Source organism: Aotus nancymaae, unplaced genomic scaffold, assembly GCF_030222135.1.
Source record: "Aotus nancymaae isolate 86718 unplaced genomic scaffold, 86718_ANA_hifiasm-v0.15.2.pri h1tg000059l, whole genome shotgun sequence".
NCBI lineage: Eukaryota > Metazoa > Chordata > Mammalia > Primates > Aotidae > Aotus > Aotus nancymaae.
The window spans coordinates 1,072,282-1,094,985 of record NW_026988473.1 but is presented as its reverse complement, the minus strand read 5'-3'; the positions used below and the strand labels follow the sequence as shown (position 1 = coordinate 1,094,985).

Sequence of the window (22,704 nt, the reverse complement as noted above, 5' to 3'; positions counted from 1 at the left end):
AGAGCTGGACACTGGCAGAAAAGGTCCCTCTGCCCTCCCACAACTTAGAGGGGGCTAACAAGCAACACATAAGTAGTGCTTGGGTGCTAGAAGCGGAGGTGCCGAGGGGACCTCCTGGGAGACAGTGAGGCCAAGAGAAGGAGCAACCACGGGAAGAGCAGGATAGAGCTGGAGGCAGGAAGGGCAGGTGGCTGGGGTCAAGGGCAGGTGGCTGGAGTCAAGGGCAGGTGGCTGGAGTCAAGGACAGGGTGTGTGGGGTCAGTGGCAGGACAGCTAAGGTCAAGTGCAGAACAGCCAGGGTCAAGGGCAGGGTGTTGGGTCAAAGGCAGGGCAGTTGGGATCAAGGGCAGGGGGCCAAGTTTGGAGAGGAAGGCAGCCGGTGGGAGGTGGCAGGGTTTTGTGCTAGCAGTGGAGAAGCATCCAAGGGCCTGGAAGAAGGGGAACCTGTCATTATTTCTGTTCTAAAGACCACTCTGGCTGCTGTATGGAGCATGGATGGGGACGTGGAAGCAGGACCAGTAAGAAGCTGAGGCCGTCTTCCAGGAAAGTGCATGGGGCTGGCCCAGTCTGTCAGTGACAGGGACCATGACAATGTGGACAATGACCCACATGAGACAGGCTGCAGAGGCACCTTGAGCTGATGAAACGGGCCCTCGGACTCCTGGCTTGAGCCACCCACTCAGTGGAGCCAGGTACTGACACAGGACAGTCTCAGGAAGGGAAGGAGGCAGGCTGACCTGCCGCATGTGAAATGTCGCCCGGACATCCGGGTGGAGAAGCCACGTACTGCCAGAGTGAGGGAGGGGCTGGGCCAGATGACACACCCGGGAGGTATCAGCACAGAACCTGAATGCAGTGGCAAAACGACATACCACAGCTATAACCTTAGCTTACAGCAATTTGCAAAGCAATCGACAATACGTCTGGGCCAGGCACGGTGGCTCACACCTGTAATTCCAACACTTTGGGTGGTTGAGGTGGGAGGATCACTTAAGGCCAGGAATTCAAGACCAGCCTGGCCAAAATGGTGAAACCCCATCTCTACTAAAATACATAAAATTAGCCGGGTGTGGTGGCGCACGTCTGTTAATCCCAGCTACTCAGGACGCTGAGGCAGGGGAATTGTTTGAACCTGGTAGACAGAGGTTGCAGTGAGCTGAGATCACACCACTGCACTCCAATCTAGTGACAGAGTGAGACTCCATCTCAAAAAAAAAAAAACTCCCCTGGAGTCTCAAGGTTAACTCTTTTTGTTTGTTTGTTTGTTTGTTTGTTTGTTTGTTTTGAGATGGAGTCTCACTCTGTCGCCCAGCCTGGAATCCAATAGCGCCATCTCAGCTCACTGCAACCTCCACCTCCTGGGTTCAAGCGATTCTCATGCCTCAGCCTCCCGAGTAGCTGGGATTGCAAGCGCCTGCCACCATGCCTGGTTAATTTTTGGTATTTTTAGTAGAGACGGGGTTTCACCATGTTGGTCAGGCTGGTTTCGAACTGCTGAGCTCAAATGATCTGCCTGCCTCAGCTTCCCAAAGTGCTGGGATTACCGCTGTGAGCCACCTAGCCCAGCCACAAGGTTAACTCTTAGCCCCCTTCCCCATCAAAGCCTTCACAGTAACCAGGAGGCAGGCATCCAGGAAGACGCCTCTGCAGAGCATGCACTGTGGCTCATACAGTCACACAGTGACAGGATGGGCCACCTCTGCATGACTGATAAGATCTCCTGGGATTCACACAGAACACAAAGGGATTATTCATGACAGTGGATTAAATATAGTGTCTGCAGCCAAGTCGCCAAAGGTATGTATCCCACGCTTGCTCAGAAATCTAACCTCTGATAGGAAGAGAGACTGGCAGTAATTACAGTGTCCTTTCCGGAGTGAAATGCCCTTGCAGAGCGATCTGAATTTCATGAAGGAGTTGTTTATTTTGACCAGTTCAGGGTAACCCTAAGAGTCCTAAATGCCCCTGAGATGCACTATCTGTTTTTCTACTTCTGCAGAAGCTGAGATAGGCTGTCCTGACCCAGCCTCTCCCTCTTAAGCCATGAGCAGAAATTAGTGAACCCAACAAGGGCTGGAGGCCCTGTGCAGCCCAGCCTGGGTTCTGGCCTGGATCGGTGGCCTTATGCTTAAAAACACCAATACAGCCACACCTACAGCAGTCCCCACTCAGCTGTGGTTTGCACCATTTTTTGTTTCGTTTTGTTTTTTTGAGACAGAGTCTTGCTCTATTGCCCAGGCTAGAGTGTAGTGGCACAATCATGGCTCACTGCAACCTCTACCCCCCCAAGCTCAGGTGATCTTCCTACCTCAGCCTCCCAAGTAGCTGGGACTACAGGCATGCACCACCATGTTCAGCTAATTTATGTATTTTTTTGTAGAGACAGGGTTTCACCACCTGCCCAGACTGGTCTCGAACTCCTGGAAGCGATCCACCTGTCTCAGCCTCCCAAAGTACTGGGATCATAGGCGTGAGCCCCCAAGCCTGGTGATTTTGCTTTGCTAGTTGGCCAGGCTGGTTTCAAACTCCTGGCCTCAGGTGATCTGCCTGCCTCGACCTCCCAAAGTGCTGGGATTACAAGCATGAGCCACCGCGCCCGGACTTAATTTTTGTATTTTCAGTAGAGACGTGGTTTCACCATGTTGGCCAGGCTGGTCTCAAACTCCTAACTTCAGGTGACCCACCCGCCTCGGCCTCCCAAAGTGCTGGGATTACAGGTGTGAGCCCCCGAGCCCATCCCTCCTGCATACTTTAAATCATGTCTAAATTACTTACAATAACGAATACAATGTAAATGCTATGTAAATAGTGATGCTGTATTTTTCTTTTTTTTTTAATTATGTTTCTTTATTTTATAAATTTTTACATAAAAGATTATGATCTTTTAAATGAAGATGGGGTTTCACCATGATGGCCAGGCTGGTCTTGAACTCCCGACCTCAGGTGATCCACCCACCTCAGCCTCCCGGAGTGCTGGGATTACAGGCGTGAGCCACCGCGCCCGGCGAATGCTGTATTTTTCAATTTTGTATTATTTTTTCTTATTGTCTTGTCCCCTCCCAGCCCCCGCCAAATATTTTCAATCCTTGGTTGGCTAAATCCACAGAGCAGAACCTGAGGATACCAAGCTGACTGTATAGGTTTGGTAGCATCCACAGATTCAGGCATCGACGTGGGGTCTTGAAATGTATCCCTCAAGGACAAGGGGGGACCACCGTAAGTGTGAGACTGCCGCTTGTGGCTAATAGGGAGTGTCAATCTAAACCACAGGAAAACACCCCTTCACACCCAGGATGGCTGCTATCCCAAAGATGGATGACACAAGTGTTGGCAAGGACGTGGAGAAATCGGTGTTCTCACGCACGGCTGCTCAAATGGTGCAACCACGTTGGCAAACAGTCTGTCCATTCCTCAAAAGGTTAAATACAGAGTTACTGGCCTGGCACCATGGTTCACACCTGTAATCCCAGCACTTTGGGAGGCCAAGGCAGAAAGATTGCTTTAGGCCAGGAGTTCCAGACCAGCCTGGGCAATGTAGCAAGACCCTGTCTCTATATAATAAGCAAAAATGAAAAATAAAAAATTGGGCCAGGCGCCATGGCTTACGCTTGTAATCCCAGCACTTAGCTGGGAGGATAGCTTTGGCTTAGGAGTTCGAGACCAGGTTGGGGAACATGGCAAGACCTCATCTCTACTAAAAATCAAGAAATTATCCAGGCATGGTGGTGCATCCCTGTAACTCTAGCAAGTTGGGAGGCTGAGGCAGAAGGATTGCTTAAGCCTAGGAGGTAGAGGCTGCAGTGAGCCGTGATTGCACCTGCACTCCAGCTGGGCAACAGAGGAGATCCTGTCTTTAAAAAAAAAAAAAAAAAAACTGTATAAAAATAGACTTATCAGCCAGGCGGGTGGCTCACACCTGTAATCCTAGCACTTTGGGAGGCCAAGGTGGGCGGATCACCTGAGGTTGGGAGTTCAAGACCAGCATGACCAACATGGAGAAACCCTGTCTCTACTAAAAATACAAAATTAGCTGGGTGTGGTGGCACGTGCCTGTAATTCCAGCTACTGAGCAGGCTATGACAGGAGAATCACTTGAACCCGGGAGGCGGAGGTTGCGGTGAGTGGAGATTGCACCATTGCACTCCAGCCTGGGAAACAAGAGCGAAACTCTCTCAAAAAAAAAAAAAAAATGCTTATCATATAACCCAGCAATTCCATTCCTACGTATATACCCAAGAGAACTGAAAAAATGTCCATTCTAAAGCTTGCACAGGAACATTCACAACAATATTATTCATGATAACCAAAAAGTGGTAACACGTTCTGCTGAGGAATGAGCAAACACAGTGTGGTCCGTCCATACCGTGGAATGGCATGCGGCAATGACAAGTGGTGGACCTCCGACACCTGCTGCAGCGCGGAGGGCGCTGAAGACGTGATGCTGAGTGAAAGAAGCCACACAGAGGTCGTACACTGCTGATTCTGTTTATTCCAAATGTCCAGAACAGGCAAATCTACAGAGACAGGAAGTACGCTGGTGGTCACCGGGGCTTGGGGCAGATGGGAAGATCGGGAGGCGTGGGTAAGGAGTGGGGTATCTTCTTAGGGCAATGAAGACATTCCGAAATTGAGTGTGGTGATAGTTGCCCAACTCTGTGAATATACTAAAATCCACGGACAGCCTGGGCAACATAGCAAAACTGTCTCTGCAAAAAATACAAAAATTAGCTGAGTGCAGTGGTGTGTGCTGGTAGTCCCAGCTACTAGGGAGGCTGAGGAGGTGGGAGGATCACCTGAGCCTGGGAAGTCGAAGCTGCAGTGAGCTGTGACTGCACCACTGCATTCTAGCCTGGGCAACAGAGCAAGACCCTGTCTCAAAACCCAAACAAGCTCACTGAAGTGTACACTTCAGATGGGTGAATTTTATGGTATATGAATGTCTCAATAAAGCTGTTACCAAAATATACTATCTCAAGAAGTGTTTTCTATTTAATGTCTATGCATACAACCACTCTCTCCTCAAACATATAATAGTGGGGGGTGGATTCGTTATCATTTTCTTCCATATCTTGTCCACCATCGTGCTCTGGTCACATCAAGGACTCATTCGGCAGCCATAAAAAAGAATGAAATCAGGCTGGGCATGGTGGCTCACATCTGTAATCCCAGCACTTTGGGAGGCTGAGGTGGGCAGATCACCTGAGGTCGGGAGTTCCAGAGCAGCCTGACCAACATGAAGAAACCCCATCTCTACTAAAAATACAAAATTAGCTGGGCATGGTGGTGCATGCCTGTAATCCCAGCTACTTGGGAGGCTGAGGCAGGAGAATCGCCTGAACCCAGGAGGCGGAGGTTGCAGTGAGCCGAGATCACACCATTGCCCTCCAGCCTGGGCAACAAGAGTAAAACTTCATCTCCAAAAAAAAAAAAAAAAAAATGCAATCATGTCACTTGCAGTGACATGGACACAAGTGGAGGCCTTTATCCTAAGTGAACTAACTCAGAAACAGAAAACAGAATACCAGATGTTCTCACTTATAAGCGGAGCTAAACAATGGGTACCCACGGACATAAAGATGGAAATAGCAGGCCGGGCGTGGTGGCTCACACCTGTAATCCCAGCGCTTTAGGAGGCCGAGGCGGGTGGATCGCCTGAGGTCAGGAGTTCGAGACCAGCCTGGCCAACATGGTGAAGCCCTATCTCTAATAAAAATACCAAAAATTAGCTGGGTGTGGTGGCGGACGCCTGTAATCCCAGCTACTCAGGAGGCAGAGGCAGGAGAATGCATGAATCCAGGAGGCGGAGGTTGCAGTGAGCCAAGTTTGGGCCACTGCCTCCAGCCTGGGAGACTCAGTCTCAAAAGAAAAAAAAAAGATGAAAATAACAGACACTGGGGACTCCAAAAGGGAGGAGAGGAAGTGGGGCAAAGGCTGAAGAATTACCTATCAGGTACAATGTTCATTCCCTTCCCTTTCATCAGGAGCACTCTGGGTACACTAGGAGTCAGCCCCCACCAGCATGCAAAATACCCATGTAACAAACACGCACACGTACTCCCAAATCTAAAATTAAATTAAAGTTTTAAAAAGACTCATTCAAAACAACTGTTACCTCGCGGCATTAAGGAATTTCTGTTAATTATCTTTTAGGCATTACAAGATATTATGGTTACGTTTTTTAAGAGACAGAGTCTCTTAAAACTCACAGCTCACTGCAGCTCTGGGCTCAAGTGATCCTCCTGCCTTGGCCTCCTGAATAGCTGGGACCAGGGGTGTGAACCCTGGCTCTCAGGCAGTGGTGATTTTAAAAAAGATTTCCCGTCTTTTATCAATATGTACTGAAATACTGATACATGCAATTTTATTCGTTTTTTTTTTTCGAGGCCCAGTCTTGCCCTGTCATCCAAGTCGGAATGCAGTATCGTCATCTCAGCTCACTATAACCTCCACCTCCCAAGTTCAAGCGATTCTCCTGCCTCAGCCTCCCAAGTAGCTGAGACTACAGGTGCCCAACACCACACCTGGCTAATTTTTGTATTTTTAGTAGAGCCTGGGTTTCACCACGTAGGCCAGGCTGGTCTCGAATTCCTGACCTCAGGTGATACACCCACCTCAGCCTCCCAAAGTGCTGTGAGCCACTGTGCCCAGCCTAATTTTATCTTTCATCATGTATGGGACTTGCTTCAAAATCACTTGGGGTGGGGCAAATGGACGGACGGGTATGAAGGAGTCATGAGTGAGAGGGCGGGGCCGCACGAGCCCGGGAGGGTCTCTCTTCTATGCACTTTCAAGATATCCTGATGTTTTAGAATGTGTTTAACAAAATGAAACATTCATCCACTGCAATTGGAGCTCCAAAATCTTATGTTTGGAGAGCTCCTCAGATACTCCAAGCACCCCAAGTGCCCACCTCCCAGGGAGAGAAGCACACACTTTTCACCCCATAGCCCACCCTGGCAGCAGAGAAACGGCACTACCCACCTGAGGCCAGGGAAGATAAAATCAGGAGGGGCAAAGGTTTCTGGGGCCAGAGCGTGTGAAAAGGTGGACGTGCCCATGCTCAAGCCCCTTACCCAGTCCCCACTCCCCACAACCTGGAAATATCTTTTTTTTTTTTTGAGATGGATTGCAATGGCTCGATCTTGGCTCACCGCAACCTGTGCCTCCCAGGTTCAAGCAATTCTGCTGCCTCAGGCTTCCGAGTAGCTGGGATTACAGGCATGCGCTACCACACTCGGCTAATTTTGCATTTTTAGTAGAGACAGGGTTTCTCCATGTTGGTCGGTCTGGTCTCGAACTCCCGACCTTAGGTGATCTGCCCACCTCAGCCTCCCAAACTGCTGAATTACAGGCATGAGCCACCTCGCCCAGCACAACCTGGAAATATCTGAACAGTCACCACCTGCTTGCCCAACTCAACAAGGTTTTTATGAGCCTGGTATAAAAAGGATGAAAAAGGAAAAGCTGGGCATGCCCCCAACCAGGGCCCGACCCCCACCAGTGCCCGCCTTCCCCCCAGTGCCTGCCCCCCCGCCAGTGCCTGCCCCTGCTGCCTCACCCAACCAGCCTCTTCCAGGTGCTTCCTCTCCAGGCAGGAGACCACACTCCTGGCCCATGCAGGGACTTCACCTCTCTCCAGCCAAAGGGCACACCTGCTCCCTACCTTTCACCCAGCTGGGAGTGGACGCAGCGTGGCGGCTTCTCCCATCTCTGAGTCACCAGAAACAAAGCTAGGGAACTGCAGGAGACTCGGCTGCCACGGCTTCATGGAGGCCAACCAAACCCAGTGAGTGGCACCCAGCTCCTGGGCCAGCCTCACTCTAGACCCGGGGCAGAGGGTACCTACTGTCTCTAAAACCGAGGCACTCATAAGAATGGAAACCAGATGGGCCGGGAGCGGTGGCTCACGCCTATAATCCTAGCACTTTGGGAGGCCGAGGCGGGTGGATCACGAGGTCAAGAGATCGAGACAATATAGGTCAACATGGTGAGACCCTGTCTCTACTAAAAACACAAAAATTAGCTGGGTGTGGTGGTGCACACCTGTAATCCCAGCTACTCAGGAGGCTGAGGCAGGAGAATCACTTGAAACCAGGAGGCAGAAGTTGCAGTGAGCTGAGATCGCGCCATTGCACTCCAGCCTCGGTAACAAGAGTGAAACTCTGTCTCAAAAAAAAAAAAAAAAGAATGGAAACCAGAAAACCAGATAAAGCCATTCACACAGCCCCCCTGCTCCTTCCCTCCCTGGCCCTAGAGGGTAGAGGATCCCAGACCAGAGTCTGAAAACCCCTGAGAGTGGTCAGCCCAGTTCCTGCTTTGATACACCCCTGCATTGAAAGCCAACCTGAGGCCGGGTGCAGTGGCTCATGCCTGTAATCCCAGCACTTTGGGAGGCCGAGGAGGGAGGATCACTGGAAGTCAGGAGTTCAAGACCAGCCCAACCAACATGATGAAACCTCGTCTCTACTAAAAACACAAAAATTAGCTGGATGTAGTGGTGGGCGCCTGTATTCCCAGCTACTTAGGAGGCTGAGGCAGGAGAATTGCTTGAACCCGGGAGGTGGGGGTTGCAGTGAGCTGAGATCAGGCCACTGCACTCCTAGGTGAGAGGCTGAGACTCCACCTGGAAAGGAAAGGAAATTAAGGGAATGGAAAAAGGGAAGGAGAGGGAGGGATAGGGGAGGGGAGGGGAGGGGAAGGGAGGGGAGGGGAGGGAGAAGGCCCTCAGCATGCCTTTCTGTAACATACTTAGCGCAAATGGAATCCCTCAAAGTAAATCGGGTCTGCGGCCTCACCTCACTGGCATAAATAGGACTGGGGCCACAGGTGGCTAATCTCACCTTCCTGCAAACAGACAACGGCCAGGTGAGGCAGGTGAGCAGCTGAGACTGGGGCGGACAAGACCAGGGCCACGGGTACAGAGCTCTTCTGAGGACCTGGAGCTCAGGGAGGAGTGGGGCTTAGGTGCAGTGTCCAGGTGGAAGAAGGCCAGTCACTAATAAATTCCTGGACCTCAGATAAGCCTCATGAAAACTTTGGGAGGCCAAGATGGGCAGATTGCTTGAGCCCAGGAGTTTGAAACCAGCCTGAGTAACGTGAAAAACCTCATCTCCACTAATACAAAAATAAGCCAGGGGTGGTGGTGCACACCTGTAGTCCCAGCTACTTGGGAGACAGAGGGGTGAGCTCACCTGAGCCCAGGAGTTTGAGGCTGCAGTGAGCCATGATCATGCCACTGCACTTCAGCCTGGGCGACAGAACGAGATCTTGTCACACACACACCCCAGTGAACTTTACTGTATTACACAGCAAGACTATTTTCTGTCTTAAATGCTCTAAATCACAAGATACTCAAACAGACAAGAAGAGAATAACACCTATGTACCCTCCTGGAATGAAAAAATTCAACATTTTGCTGTATTGATTTAGAATGTCCACCCCCCGCCCCCACAACCTGCCAAGTTTTTTCGTTTATCTTTGTTTTTGTAGAGATGAGATCTCACTATGTTGCTGATCTCGAACTCCTGGACTCAAGCAATCCTCCTTCCTTGGCCTCCCAAACTGCTGAGATTATAGGTGCCCATCCCTGCGTAAATGTCTAAGGTGCAACAGACACAACCTCCTCTCCCTGTCCCCAGAATGCGGGCTCATTTTCCCCGTCCAGATTTGAGCATCTACAAATGCACACAGTGCTAACACGCACGTGCGAGGCACACCTGAATGCCGCCATACTCTGCACGTGCTCCTGCAACTTGCCTCCCGTCCACACTGAGTTCCAAGCTGCCCCACGCCCACCCACGTGGCGCTGGCCCTGCTGTCCTGCACCTCCCTGCTGGCAGGAACCAGTCTGCCCCTGTGTCCCTGCTGGCTCAGGGGGCTTCTGTGTTCACTTTTTCACTGTTGCAAACCAAGAAGCAGAGAGTGGCCCTGTCCCTGTTGCAGCACCATATTTTAATGCAGGTAGAAAAAGAGCGAGTGGTGTTCGTGGGCACCCGGCCTCTGGGGCAGCCTTCCTCATGCCTGCCCTGCCTGCTCTACCAAAGGTCCAGCTCCCTCTCGACATGGCCATCCTGTCCTCTTTGCCCTCACTGAAGTCCTGCTTGCTGCTTGATACCCCATCTCCCTGTGTCTCCCAAGTCAGCTTTCCCAGGGCATCGGATGCCCTGCCCACCTCACCGCTACTGCCACGCTGGTCCTGGCCAGGGGCTTCTTGAAGAGGGGGGCATACTCCACCACTCTGCAGCCTGTGTTCCTTCCACTTCTGTGTGTCCAGAATGAGCCACCTGTCCGCTGCAGCCAGGTCTGGGTTTCAGGGCCCTCCACCCTCCACCTGCTCGGCAGTCCCTGGTCAGGCTCACTGCCTCCTCTCCTCCCTAGCACCTTTCATAAAGGTCAGGAGACCAGGGCACCTGTGTGCTCCAACTCCCCTTCCCGGAAGCCTTCCCTAGAGTCCAGGGCATGCCCTGCCAGGCTGGGCACGGTGGCAGGGAGCCCCAGCACGCTGGGAGGAAGGGCCCTCAGGCCAGCTGGCAGCCGGGCCTGCGTCTGGATCCCAGCCACCGACACTGGGCAGCCTCTCTGCTCACCCCTTCGGCCTTCCTGAGGCTGTAGTGAGGAGGGTGGCAGGGGCACGGCATGGCCTAAGGCATGGGCAAGCAGGCGTCTGCCTCCTCGGGCTGGTGGGGGCTCTGCCACATCCCACTCACAGCATAAAACGAAACAGTTAGTCTCCATGGACCAGCCCCACTTCCTGTTCCTGCTTCCTCCTGGGAGAGGCCACCAGGCACTCAAACTGACCCCAGTCCCTCTGCTGCCGCCTTGGGCCCCTCTGGCTTCTGAGCTAGCAGGTGGCTCCCCTGCACCCTGGGAGTCAGACCCTGAGCATACTGCACCTGACCTTCCTGCTCTACCACGAGTGAATGACATAGGGGAGAAGTTAAGTCCTCTTTTCACCCATCTGTATTGTTCTGTATTTTCTCATTTCTTTGAAGACATCTTCTTTAAAGACGAGGTCAAGCACATCTTCACCCAGCCAAAACTTCATCAGCTGACAATGAATCTCACCTGCCCATGTGCCCACATCCTCCCCGGGGTTTCTCTTACTGAGAATGCTGGCGCCCGCCCTGCCTGGGGAGGAGCAGGGATGGACTAGGGCTGTTCACTTCAGTCCTCAAAACCTGCTGATGTGACAGTCCCCGGACCCCTGGACCCCACCAGCGACATCCCCTCTATGGCCCAGCCTCAGCTGGGCGGCAGCAGCTGTGCTCCTGCCCCTCCCGCAGCCCTCCTTTCTCCAAGCCACCCCACACCAGAGACTTCCTAGAGAGACCTGGCCAACGCTCTTTAATCCACGTCACCCCAGGGGCAGGCCTATCTGCAGCCCCTCTCCTGAGATTTTCTTCCATGCCCAGATCTCAGAGGCATATCACAGCCCCAGTGGGAAAAGGTGGTATCCCTGGGGACGAAGTTGACAAGGCGTGACCACCGGGATCCAAGCCACACAGCAGGGTGTGCACCTGCATCCCAAGTTCAAGGATGGCCAGAGGAGACAACACTTTGACTGGAAAGAAAAGCAGAAAAGTGCAGGAGGAAGACAAGTTAAAAAGAAGAAATAAGAAAACACAGGAAAAATACAGGTGGATGAAAAGAGAACCTAACCTCCCCCCTCTGTCATTCATTCGCTCCCTCAAATCATCATGGAGCCCTCAGACTGGAATCCTGAACTAGCCCTGGAAAGGGACTTGTGGAGGAGGTCACTCTGGGTAAGTAGACAGGTGACCCCTTGGGGACCGTTCCTGACTTAGGACCCCTCCTTGCTATGTGCCCCCCAGACCAGCTATGGGGTAAATCGGAGGTGGTGGCAACACCCCATCGGCCTCCGCCACGCCAAAGACATCTTGTTGTCCGGCCTTGTCATGAGGCTGTGGACGTGTCTATTTTCACTGAAAGTACAGAAATCACTTCGGAGAAGCTGGCACAGCGGCCGGGGTCTGGCCTGTGCCTCTGCCCTGGGTGAACATGAGCCCTGAAAAGCTGAGTAGGAGGCAAGGCACGGTGGCTCATGCCTGAAATCCCAGCATTTTGGGAGGTCAAGGCGGGAAGATTGCTTGAGTCCAGGAGTTCAAGACCAGCCTGGCCAACATGCCAAAACTCCTTCTCTACCAAAAATACAAAACATTAGCTGGACGTGGTGGCCCATGTCAGTAGTCCCAGCTATTCTGGAGGCTGAGATGGGAGGATTGCTTGAGCCTGGGAGGTCAAGGCTGCAGCGAGCCCTAATTGTGCCACTGCACTCCAGCCTGGCAACAGAGTGAGACCCTGTCTCAAAAAAAAGAAAGGCTGAGTGGGGATGGCAGGGGTGGAGGTCACCCACCTGGAGCCACCTGCTGGGAGCTCACCTAGACCTCCTTGCTCAGAGCACACCAGGTGCCCACCAACCCCCAGGTGGAGCACAGGAGCCAGGCCACGTGCCATCCTGGAGGCTATGAAGGGACTGTCACCGAGGTCTGTGCCAGAGCACTTAAGCACCTTATGCTAATCTGCTCTTGGGACCACACGGAGATGCAGAATCAGAGGCCCCAGCTGAGGCCACAACCCCTTCATCACAATTGTCACAAATGCACTGTCCCATCTCCAGCTCACCTATTCCGTGGTTGTTCCCACCACCTTCCAAGCTCAGCTCTGTCACCTGCCCCTCTGCCACCAGCCTTGGAGGGCCTGCAGCTCTTTGTCCATTTCTGTTTTCTCCTTTCTACATGCTTAGCTTAAAGCTCCCAGCACTTTTGGGGGCAGCCCAGGAATCCAAACTCCCCAAGAAATTCTACAAGAGACATTTAGCGATGTCACCTGCACCGGCTGGCAAATGACCTTCATGTGTAAGTTACGGTACAGTCTTCCAAATACCCTTCTCAAGGACATGAATCCTTGTTTAATGATCCGATCCAATCCAGAAGAGCACAGACAGCTCTCCAACACTGAATGCCACGTGAACAATCGTGGGGGGACGGTGATGCTACATCTTCCATTTGATTACAATTATCTTCATTTCAACAGCTTTGCTCAATGGCCCCCAAATCCCCAGCCAATAAACGGCTCTGGTACTTTGTTTTTGGAAAGCGTTCACCTTGTTCCCTTTCTCCGTAATCAATTCCTGTTAACCAAAACCTTTCACCTCTTTCGAAGTCATTGGCCTGTGAATCCTAACACTGGCCACGTAATCAAGAAGGCACCCGGAACACAGGTCCCTATGCCCTTTGAGCAGACCTCCCCGCCCCTGCACCCCCAATCCTGCAGAGTTGAGACAGGCAGGTGGCTGAGGAAAGCAGGTGAAAGGTCAGCTTGATGCAACGTGCATTGCCAGTTTTCAAAACACGCCCCAGAAAAACGGACATATGGGAATTGCCGCTGTCATATAAAACAAACAATAAAACTTGGTATGTGACAACAGACTTCCAAGAAAATGGCCTTTATAGCAACTGAAATATGTAAATAATTTGAGTGGGGCAGAAGCCTTTCGACATAGCAATCAACAGGTATGGAGACACTAATAGATAAGCGTGTGGGAACGTAGGTAGGTAAGACATACAGATTCCTTTTTGTGCTTTTAATAATGAAGATACAGAGCAATTTTTTTTTTTTTTAAAGATGAAGTTTCACTCCACCACCCTTGTTGGAGTGCAGTATCGCAGTCTTGGCTCACAGCAACCTCTGCCTCCCAGGTTCAGGCAATTCTCCTGCCTCAGCCTCCCAAGGAGCTGGGATTACAGGCATGCGTCCCCATACCTGGCTAATTTTGTATTTTTAGTAGAGACGAGTTTTTACCAGGTTGGCCAGGCTGGTCTCGAACTCCTGATCTCAAGCGATCCGTCCACCTTGGCCTCCCAAAGTGCTAGGATTACAGGCATCAGCCACTGCGGCTGACCCAGAACATTCCTTTCACCAAACCCTTTGGCATATGCTAGACAACGTGATGCATATATATTTTTACATTAATGTATTTGACGAGCATTAGCTCATTTAATTCCCACTAGCACCCTAGGAAATGGGTACGATGGCATCTCCAGGCACTAATGAGAAAACCAGGGCTTAGATGCCAAGAAACTTGCCCAATGTCACATCCAGCAAACCTCAGGGCTGGAAATCAAACCCAGATCCAGGCCGGGCACAGTGGCTCACGCCTGTAATCCCAGCACTCTGGGAGGCCAAGATGGGTGGATCATCTGAGGTCAGGCCTTCAAGACCAGCCTGACCAATATGGTGAAACCCCGTCTTTACTAAAAATACAAAAAATTAGCCGGGAGTGGTGGTGGGCACCTATAGTCCCAGCTACTAGGGAAGCTGAGACAGAAGAATTGCTTGAACCCGGGAGGCGGAGATTGCAGTAAGCCGAGATCGCACCACTGCACTCCAGCCTGCGTGATACAGCAAGAAAGACTCTATCTCAAAACAAACAAACAAAAAAACCCAGGTCCAACTCCAAAACTTACACTCTTAACTGCCAAAGTTAAGTGGTAGCTACTACACAAAAAAAGTCTACTTAAAATTCCTCAGGTTACAACATAGTTATAAAATTAGGTCACATTGTAACCAAAATGATGTGATTGCAGCCAGGAATAAGACTGCATTAAGTACAAACGCCATCAGCACCAACTGTCAAATGAGTCCCATGCCGCAGTCTTCCTGCTAGAATTGCACAACGTGTGTGCACACAGGAGCAGGCTCGGCCTTCTATTCAAACCCAGCCAACGCTGCCCACCTCCCCCAGCGGTAAACAACTGTGTTGGAAATCCTCTGAGAAAAGCTTACCCACGGGAAATGACAGCTCAGCTCAGCAGGAATACCAGGCAGAGTCTCTAGGAACACAGAAAGCGTGAGACTGGATGGCATGGGCCCCATCCCTGGAAAACTCAAGAAGACACTGTAGGCAGAGTCAGAAGCAGTGTCTCTGGCGAGGGGCAGGGCAGTTATCACCTACAACATGTTCTTGGATGCCTGGGTGACCCATGCCTGGGAAGGTTCTGCCTGGCTAAAAAGCTCGTGTTGGGCTCCAGGACTGGCTCCAGCTTAGGGAAACCACCTTCATAACATGCATGACTTCCAAGGTGGCAATCTGGCCTGACCTCCTCACTGCTGCCCGAGGGAAGTACCAGGAAGGCTCTGGAAGGACACTGGCAGCCCAGGGGTTTCCCTAAAACCAGCACGCACCTGCAGTAAAGTTCATGGCTCTGCTGAACTGAGATGTAGACAAAAAAATAGCAATAATAGGAAGAAAAAAAAGCACAGCTCCTCCCCCATAGACAAGTGTGGGCCCATCCTCTCTCAGCACCGTATCAGACACATTGTCATTTAATTGCAGACATGCACATCTGTAATGTGTGCCCTTGTGCTTTTCCAGTAAGTGCATATACACACAAATAGAAATTATTTCCCAAACCTGGCCGGGCATGGTGGCTCATGCCTGTAATCACAGCACTTTGAGAGGCCGAGGCAGGTGGATCACCTGAGGTCAGCAATTCAAGACCAGCCTGGCCAACATGGTGAAACCCCATTTCTACTAAAAATACAAAACATTAGCTGGGCATGGTGGTGGGCACCTGTAATCACAGCTGCGTGGGAGGCTGAGGCAGGAGAATTGCTTGAACCCGGGAAGTGGAGGTTGCAGTGAGCCAAGGTTGCACCACTGCACTCCAGCCTGGGCAACAAGAGTGAAACTCCATCTCAAAAAAGAAAAAAGAAAGGAAGAAAGCAACTATTTCTCAAACCTGATAGAAGCAACTTAGAAGCAAGAATGTGAAACTCACAGGCCGGGCACAGTGGCTCACGCCTGTAATCCCAACACATTGGAGGCTGAGCTGGGCGATCACCTGAGGTCGGGAGTTCGAAACCAGCCTGACCAACATGGAGAAATGCTGTCTCTACTAAAATACAAAATTAGCCAGGTGTGGTGGCTCATGTCTGTAATCCCAGCTACTCTGGAGGCTGAGGCAGGAGAATCGCTTGAACCCGGGAGGCAGAGGTTGCAGTGAGCTAAGATTGTGCCACGGCACTGCAGCCTGGGCAACAAGAGCAAAAACTCTGTCTCAAAAAAAAAAAAAAAAAAGAATGTGAGACTCACCTTACGCTTTTTTGAGGGTTTCATGTACAAGAAATGTGAAGGAATTTTCATTTTTTTTTTTTTATACGACAGGGTCTTGCTATGTTACCAAGGGTGACCTTGAACTCCTGGCTCAAGAGATCCTCTTGCCTCAGCCTAAGCTGGGACTACAGGTGTACTCCACTGCGTTCAGCCTGGAGTTTTCATTATGAAAGGTTGTGTCTTGAATTCATGACTGATCATTCAATATTCACATTATTTAAATTGGCCACACAGTATATTTCCTGTGCTGAAGTTTATTATAATGGACTATTCACATTTATGGGGTCAACATCATGGGTCGTCAGGTTATAAAATAATTCTGGACTGGGTGTGGTGGCTCATGCCTGTAATCCCAACACTTTGGCAGGTGGAGGCAGAAAGTTCGCTTGAGCCCAGGTATTTGAGACCAGTCTGGGCAACGTAGCAAGACCCCATCTCTACAACAAATACAAAAAATTAGTCAAGTGTGGGGCAGTGCATGCCTGTGGTCCCAACCCAGGAGTGTGAGGTTGCAGTGAGCTATGAGCATGCTACTACACTCTAGCCTGGATGACAGAGCAAGATCCTGTCTTACCAAGTACTGCCAAAGTTAAGCCAATCTGGGTGGATCATTTGAGGTCAGGAGTTTGAGACCAGCCTGAGCAATATTTCTAGGCCTGTCTCTACAAAAAATATTTAAAAATTAGCCAGGTGTAGTGGCATGTGCCTGTGGTGCTAGCTATGCAGGAGGCTGAGGAGGGAGGATCCCTTGAGCCCGAGTGGGAGATTACATTGAGCTATGTCGGCACCATGACACTGCACTCCAGCTTGGGCAACAAAGCAAGAGGCTGTCTCGGAGAAAAAAAAAAGGCCAGGCGCGGGTGGCTCGTGCCTGTAATCCCAGCACTTTGGGAGGCCAAGGCAGACAGAGCACCTGAGGTCAGGAGTTCAAGACCAGCCTGGCCAACATGGTGAAACCCTATCTCAACTAAAAATACAAAAATTAGCCAGGCATGGTGGCGGGCACCTGTAGTCCCAGCTACAGGTAGGGGTCCTTTGGTCATTGAGTCACTCCACAGAGAGCATTCCGCATGCTGTGTCCTGATGCCCTGCTGAGGAGAAGTAAACTAAATAACCTTAAAGAAACTGTTGGTCGGGCGCGGTGGCTCATACCTGTGATCCTAGCACTTTGGGAGGCTGATGCAGGTGGATCTCAAGGTCAGGAGGCCAAGGTGGGCAGATCACCTGAGGTCAAGAGTTCAAGACCAGCCTGACCAACATGGTGAAACCCATCTCTACTAAAAATACAAAAATCAGCCAGGCGTGGTGGCATGCGCCCGTAGTCCCAGCTACTTGGGAGGCTGAGGCCAGAGAATCGCTTGAACCTGGGAGGAGGAGGTTGCAGTGAGCTGAGATCACACCACTGCACTCCAGCCTGGGCAACAGGGCTCCTTCTCAAAAAAAAAAAAAAAGAAAGAAAAGAAAAAGGAAAAGAAAAGATGTCTCCAATGTTCTGTCATTCCTTCAACACATACCTGAATGTCTGTTCTAGGCCACTGAAATCACGAGGAAGGCAAGTGTAAGAGTGAGTTAGGAAGAAGTGGCGGCATTCAGCCCCGGCCACATGTGGGGGCTTCAGGAGCAGGAAGAATGCAGGATGGCCCTCCAGCTCCTGGGTTGGGGACCACAAACCAGCAACAGGAGTATGGAGCCTTCCTTTCTGAACTTAAAAGACTTGGTGTCCAATGCCTAACCTAGATCGCTCAGAAAGCAGAGCGGTAACTACCCTACTGCCCAACCCTCCAAGGTGACCTTAACCTTCCAGCACACCCCAGAGAGGCACGCCCCACTCAGCAGCACCATTCCTTTCATTGTTAACTTCCAAAGACGTTCCCGGACCCAAGAACAATCTGCACAAAAGAAAGGCAAAGGCAGACACTTCTCAGAATTGAGGCTGTCACCCAAACAAGGCAGGTGCCCTCAGCCCAGGGCCTGCTGGGGCCCCAACCTTCACCCGACATCTAAATGGGGTAAAAGTTCAAAGTGACACAAGGTCACAAATATTTGAAGTCAGCAAGTAGAAAAAAGTCCTTACTTGTGTTAAGTAACCAATTTGTTTAAAAAACATACCCTGTCCATGTTGTCAAAGAAACTGTTAATAGTGGTGGCACCTGGAGAGGAGAACCCAGTGAGAAGGACTCTGCCCTGTATCTGCACCTTTTAAAAAAAAGAGACAGCGGGGCGCGGTGGCTCACACCTGTAACCCCAGCACTTTGGGAGGCCAAGGTGGGCAGATCACTAGGTCAAGAGATTGAGACCATCCTGGTCACCATGGTGAAACCCCGGTTCTACTAAAAACACAAAAATTAGCTGGGCGTGGTGGCACGCGCCTGTAGTCCCAGCTACTCAGGAGGCTGAGGCAGGAGAATTGCTTGAACCCAGGAGGTGGAGGTTGCAGTGGGCTGAGATCGCGCCAGTGCACTCCAGCCTGGAGCCTGGCGATGGGGCAAGACTCTGTCTAAAAAAAAAAAGAGAGAGACAGGGTTTGGCTCTGTCACCCAGACTGGAGTGCAGTGGTGCAATCAGAGCTCACTTCAGTCTCCACTCCTGGGCTGAAGCCATCCTCCCACCTCAGCCTCCTGAGTAGCTGGAACCACAGATGCACTCCACCTGCTAATTGTTTGCAGAGACAGGGGTCTGGCTGTGTGGCCCAGGCTGGTCTCGAATTCCTGGCCTCAAAGCAATCCTCCCACGTTGGCCTCCCAAAGCACTGAGATTACAGGCGTGAGACAACGGGCAGGGCCCATTTGTCCCTCTTTAACTTTGCATCCTGTGCTTGTATCACTTACTTGTAAAACAAACAAAGTGTCCTCACAAGAAAAGCTCAAGACTGGCAGAAGTCAACTGAGGCCTCAAGTGTGAGACACTATCTCTAAAACACACTTTAAACATAGAATCTCGGCCGGGCGCGGTGGCTCACACCTGTAATCCTAGCACTTTGGGAGGCCGAGGTGGGTGGATCACCTGAGGTCTGGAGTTCAAGACCAGCCTGGCCATCATGGTGAAACCCCATCTTAAAAAAAATAATGATAATACAATCTCGAACAGCCATTTTAATTCTTAAAGCACCAGTCTTCCGGAATTCAAGTTCAGGCTTCCACCAGCAACAACTCTGGCCTGCCAATAATAACCATGCAGAGTGACTAAACATTTTTTCCAACAAAGGAAAAAATGCAAACGATCAAAGAGCAGAAGCAGCCCTAGGCCCGCGCAGGCGCCGGTTTCCGCCTCCCGCCGCCGCTGCCACCGCCCCTGCGCCTTTAGATTTCGGACAGCATGTTTAATTGCTCGCTTGGAACGCGTCCTAGGAAGGACACCGCCAGCCACTGCGGCTTCGCGCCCCGCCCCTTCCCCCCAGCCCCGGGCGGGCGTCACGTGACGACTGAGAAAAAGTAGGGGAAAGGTCAGCAGCAGCCCCGCCCACGCCGGATCCCAGGCGCTCGGATCCTGTTCCACCCGCCGTGCCCACAGAGACCTTCCGGAGCGAGCTGGCGCGCGTCCCTGTGGCCACCCCAGCGACAGCGGGAGAAATGCAACGCACCTTTCCGTGTGACGGTCGAGCCCTGCAGTGCCCAACTTTGGGGACAGCTCGATGCTCAGTGCTTCTGATCACTGACGCTGCACCCAACGAGCCAGAAACACAGGCACCGCGCTCACGAGCCCAGGGCGCGTCTCAAAGGGGTTCACTGTGAAAATTGGTATTTTTATGAATGGGCACCCGGGGCCAGGGTTGAGTAAGGGCAGGCCCTCGCTCCAGGACTCCCTGGAGGCCCAGCTTGACCGCTCGGTGACCACCGGTCCGGGGCCGGGGTCAACGCAGCAGCCGCAGCAGCAACGGAAGGGACCTGGTTTAATTCGCTTCCCGGGAACTCCAGGGCAGGCGGCTTTTTAGTACAAACCTGAAACGTTATTTTGGCCTGTGCACAATGCCAATTTCTGCCACTTTGATACAAAGTATATGCACTCCCAAACCTGCCCTTTTTACTGTTTGATTCCAACTGTTAAGATGGAGTTCAAGTGCAATATCTAGTCTAGCAATGCTGCACAGGAAGGAAACCAGTAATTTACATGAGAAAAGCAGTCCACAGGCACTTGGTACTGAGGTAAAACCAACCCGAAGAACCAGCTGCGAATGCTGATGGTCCCCAGACCAACTGACAGCTGGAGCGGTGTGCATTCTCGGCGACACTAATGTCCTCAATGTATTGCTATGTTCACTCGGTCAGAGTCGCCTTAAAGAATTTGGAAAGGCATGGACGGGGGGCAAGGGGGGTTGCTTCCTGGCATAAATAAAAGACCCGTGCTCAGCCATTTTTTATTGACTTGGTTTGTGACTTAGAAGGAAATAACATGCTTGCATATCTGGAATGACCAGAAACCAGACACTTGTGGAAAAAAATTGTGTAACAAAATACACCGTTGCAAAAGGTAAAACTGATTTTCATTTTATTCGGTAACTTACAAAGTTACCGGCTTCCTACTAAAATCTGCTCTTAAATATTTCATAACACACGGAGCAGAGAGGAACCGAAACCCTGGGCCGAGTTGGGAATATTAACTTTGTTACCTATTTAACCTGGTAGGTAGTTGGGATTTTTGACTCGGAGTTTTGTTTTTCTTTTTTGTTTTAAAGTAAGATCAGCCCTCAGCTTTGAGTCCTGCAGCTTTAACGAAAGCCAAGTGTGGATTTACATTATAAAGACGCTGACCCACGGCCTTTCCTGACAAAGCGAAAGAAGCTGGCTGTTGGCTGGCCGCGGCGTGGCTCCGAGCAGGGGCTGCCCCGCGTGGCCCTGACCGCGCCGTCGGGCTCGCAGGCCAAGTTAGCCAGGACCCGGCCACGTGACACCACCACCCTCCCGCGGCCCCAGTGCGACCTTGGGCCCATGCTCCGCGCCCACCTGCCTTTGACCCAGCGCTGCACCGGAGAGGCTGGGGGGTGCTCCCAAGCAGGCCCGGGGCCCGCACCCTCACCCTGCTCACTGCCGCGCTCTGACCGCGCCTGGAGTCACTGCGCCAAGGGCGTGTCCCGACGGCTGCACTGCGGGGGCGGTCGTGGGGAGGGGGACCGGGGGCACGCGCGCTGGGATGGGGTCAGCGGCGCCCTGCCGAATCCCCAGGGCTGAGCATCCCTCCCTCAGCCGCACTGCACCTGCCTGCAGGTGACCGACCCTCGGGCGGACCCCCAGACCCAATCCTTTCCAGGAGCCGGGTGGGATGGGCATGGGCAGGAGCCGGCGGCCCTATAGGCCCGGGCGAAGGCATCCAGGAAGGCATCCAGAGCTCCAGCATCCCTCCAGTGGTCGCACCGGACCCGCCCCCAGGCAGACTGACCCCCGGGCAGACCTTCAGGCTCAATCCAGTCCGGGGCGGACTAAGGCGTGGGAGACAAGGGAGCTGGTGGCCCCGCTGGCCCCGGGCCGGAGGCGTCCAGTCAAGTCCAGAGGGCCGAGCATCCCTCCCCGGGCCCAACGGGACCCGCCTGCGGATGGACCGACCCCCGGCGAACCCCCAGACCCAATCCCCTGCCGGACATAGAGAGCTCCCGCCTCTCTCCAGGTTCAAGATCTCCACAACCCCGCCGTCAGGGGGCAATGCCGGGGTTCCTCTCAGCGCCCCGGCTCCGGCGGCGGCCCCCACCCGGTCCGGTTGCCGGTAGCCCCGTGCGCCGCCCGTTCCAGACCCCCGCAGCCCACAGGGCCGCCCCGCCACCCTCCCCACCGCGCGCGGCCGGGCCTCACCGAGTCAGCAACGGAGGCGCGGCAGCTGCGGCGGCGGCGGCGGCGGCGGCGGAGTGAGCGAGCGGCGAGCGGGCGCCGGGAAGGAGGGCCGCGGGTGAGGCCGAGCGCACCCGACGCCGGCGGCAGCGGATTGGCTGAGGCGGACCCGGCCGTGGCGCTGGGGGGCGGGGGACTCCGGGCGCTCGAAGGGAGGGCTGGTCCGTGGCGTGGGCGGGGCGGGGCGCGGGCGGGGCGCGGGCGGGGCGCGGAAGGGAGGGAAACTGAGGCTCGCGCAGGTGCTCGCGGCCTCGACCTCTGCCAGAATGGGGCCTAGGACCAGATTCCTCGCCCTCCGAGCCTCGGTTTCCTCATCTGTGAAATGAGTCATCTCGTGGAGGCCACGCGCATAAAATAGCTCAGCTCGGTGCCTAACTCAGACTCGTGATTTATCCGCATCACCGCGTATAATGCCCCGGGCATCCCCGGTGGTCTTCACCCCCGACTCCTTTATGCAGACGAGGGTCGCGGGCCAGGAAGTAAATTGGCCAATGTCACCAACGCTGAGGAGCGACGGATCCCCCGGGCGTGGTGGCGCACGCCTGTAATCCCAGCTACTCAGGAAGCTGAGGCGGGAAGATCGCTTGAAACCAGCAGTTCGAGGCCAGCCTGGGCAACGTAGCGAGACACCCCCGTCTCTAAAAATAAGAGAAAAAAAGTGATAAACCACTTTTATCGGACTTAAACCACGAGTGACCGTCATCGCGATCTGGAGGCAGAGTGGCTCCTCCTCATCTAGCTGGGATAAAAACG

At 52.7% G+C, this 22,704-nt stretch overlaps 1 protein-coding gene across 1 annotated transcript in view; it reads right to left on the bottom strand.

Annotated features, from left to right (window-relative positions):
• Nucleotides 1-21,968, bottom strand: part of CPT1A (carnitine palmitoyltransferase 1A) — a 77,796-nt gene extending 55,828 nt beyond the window's left edge. The window contains exon 1 of the mRNA XM_064364658.1: nt 21,916-21,968. The gene's annotated coding sequence lies outside the window, so the exon portion shown is untranslated. The remainder of the gene's footprint in view (nt 1-21,915) is intronic.
• Between the last annotated feature and the right edge of the window lie 736 nt (nt 21,969-22,704).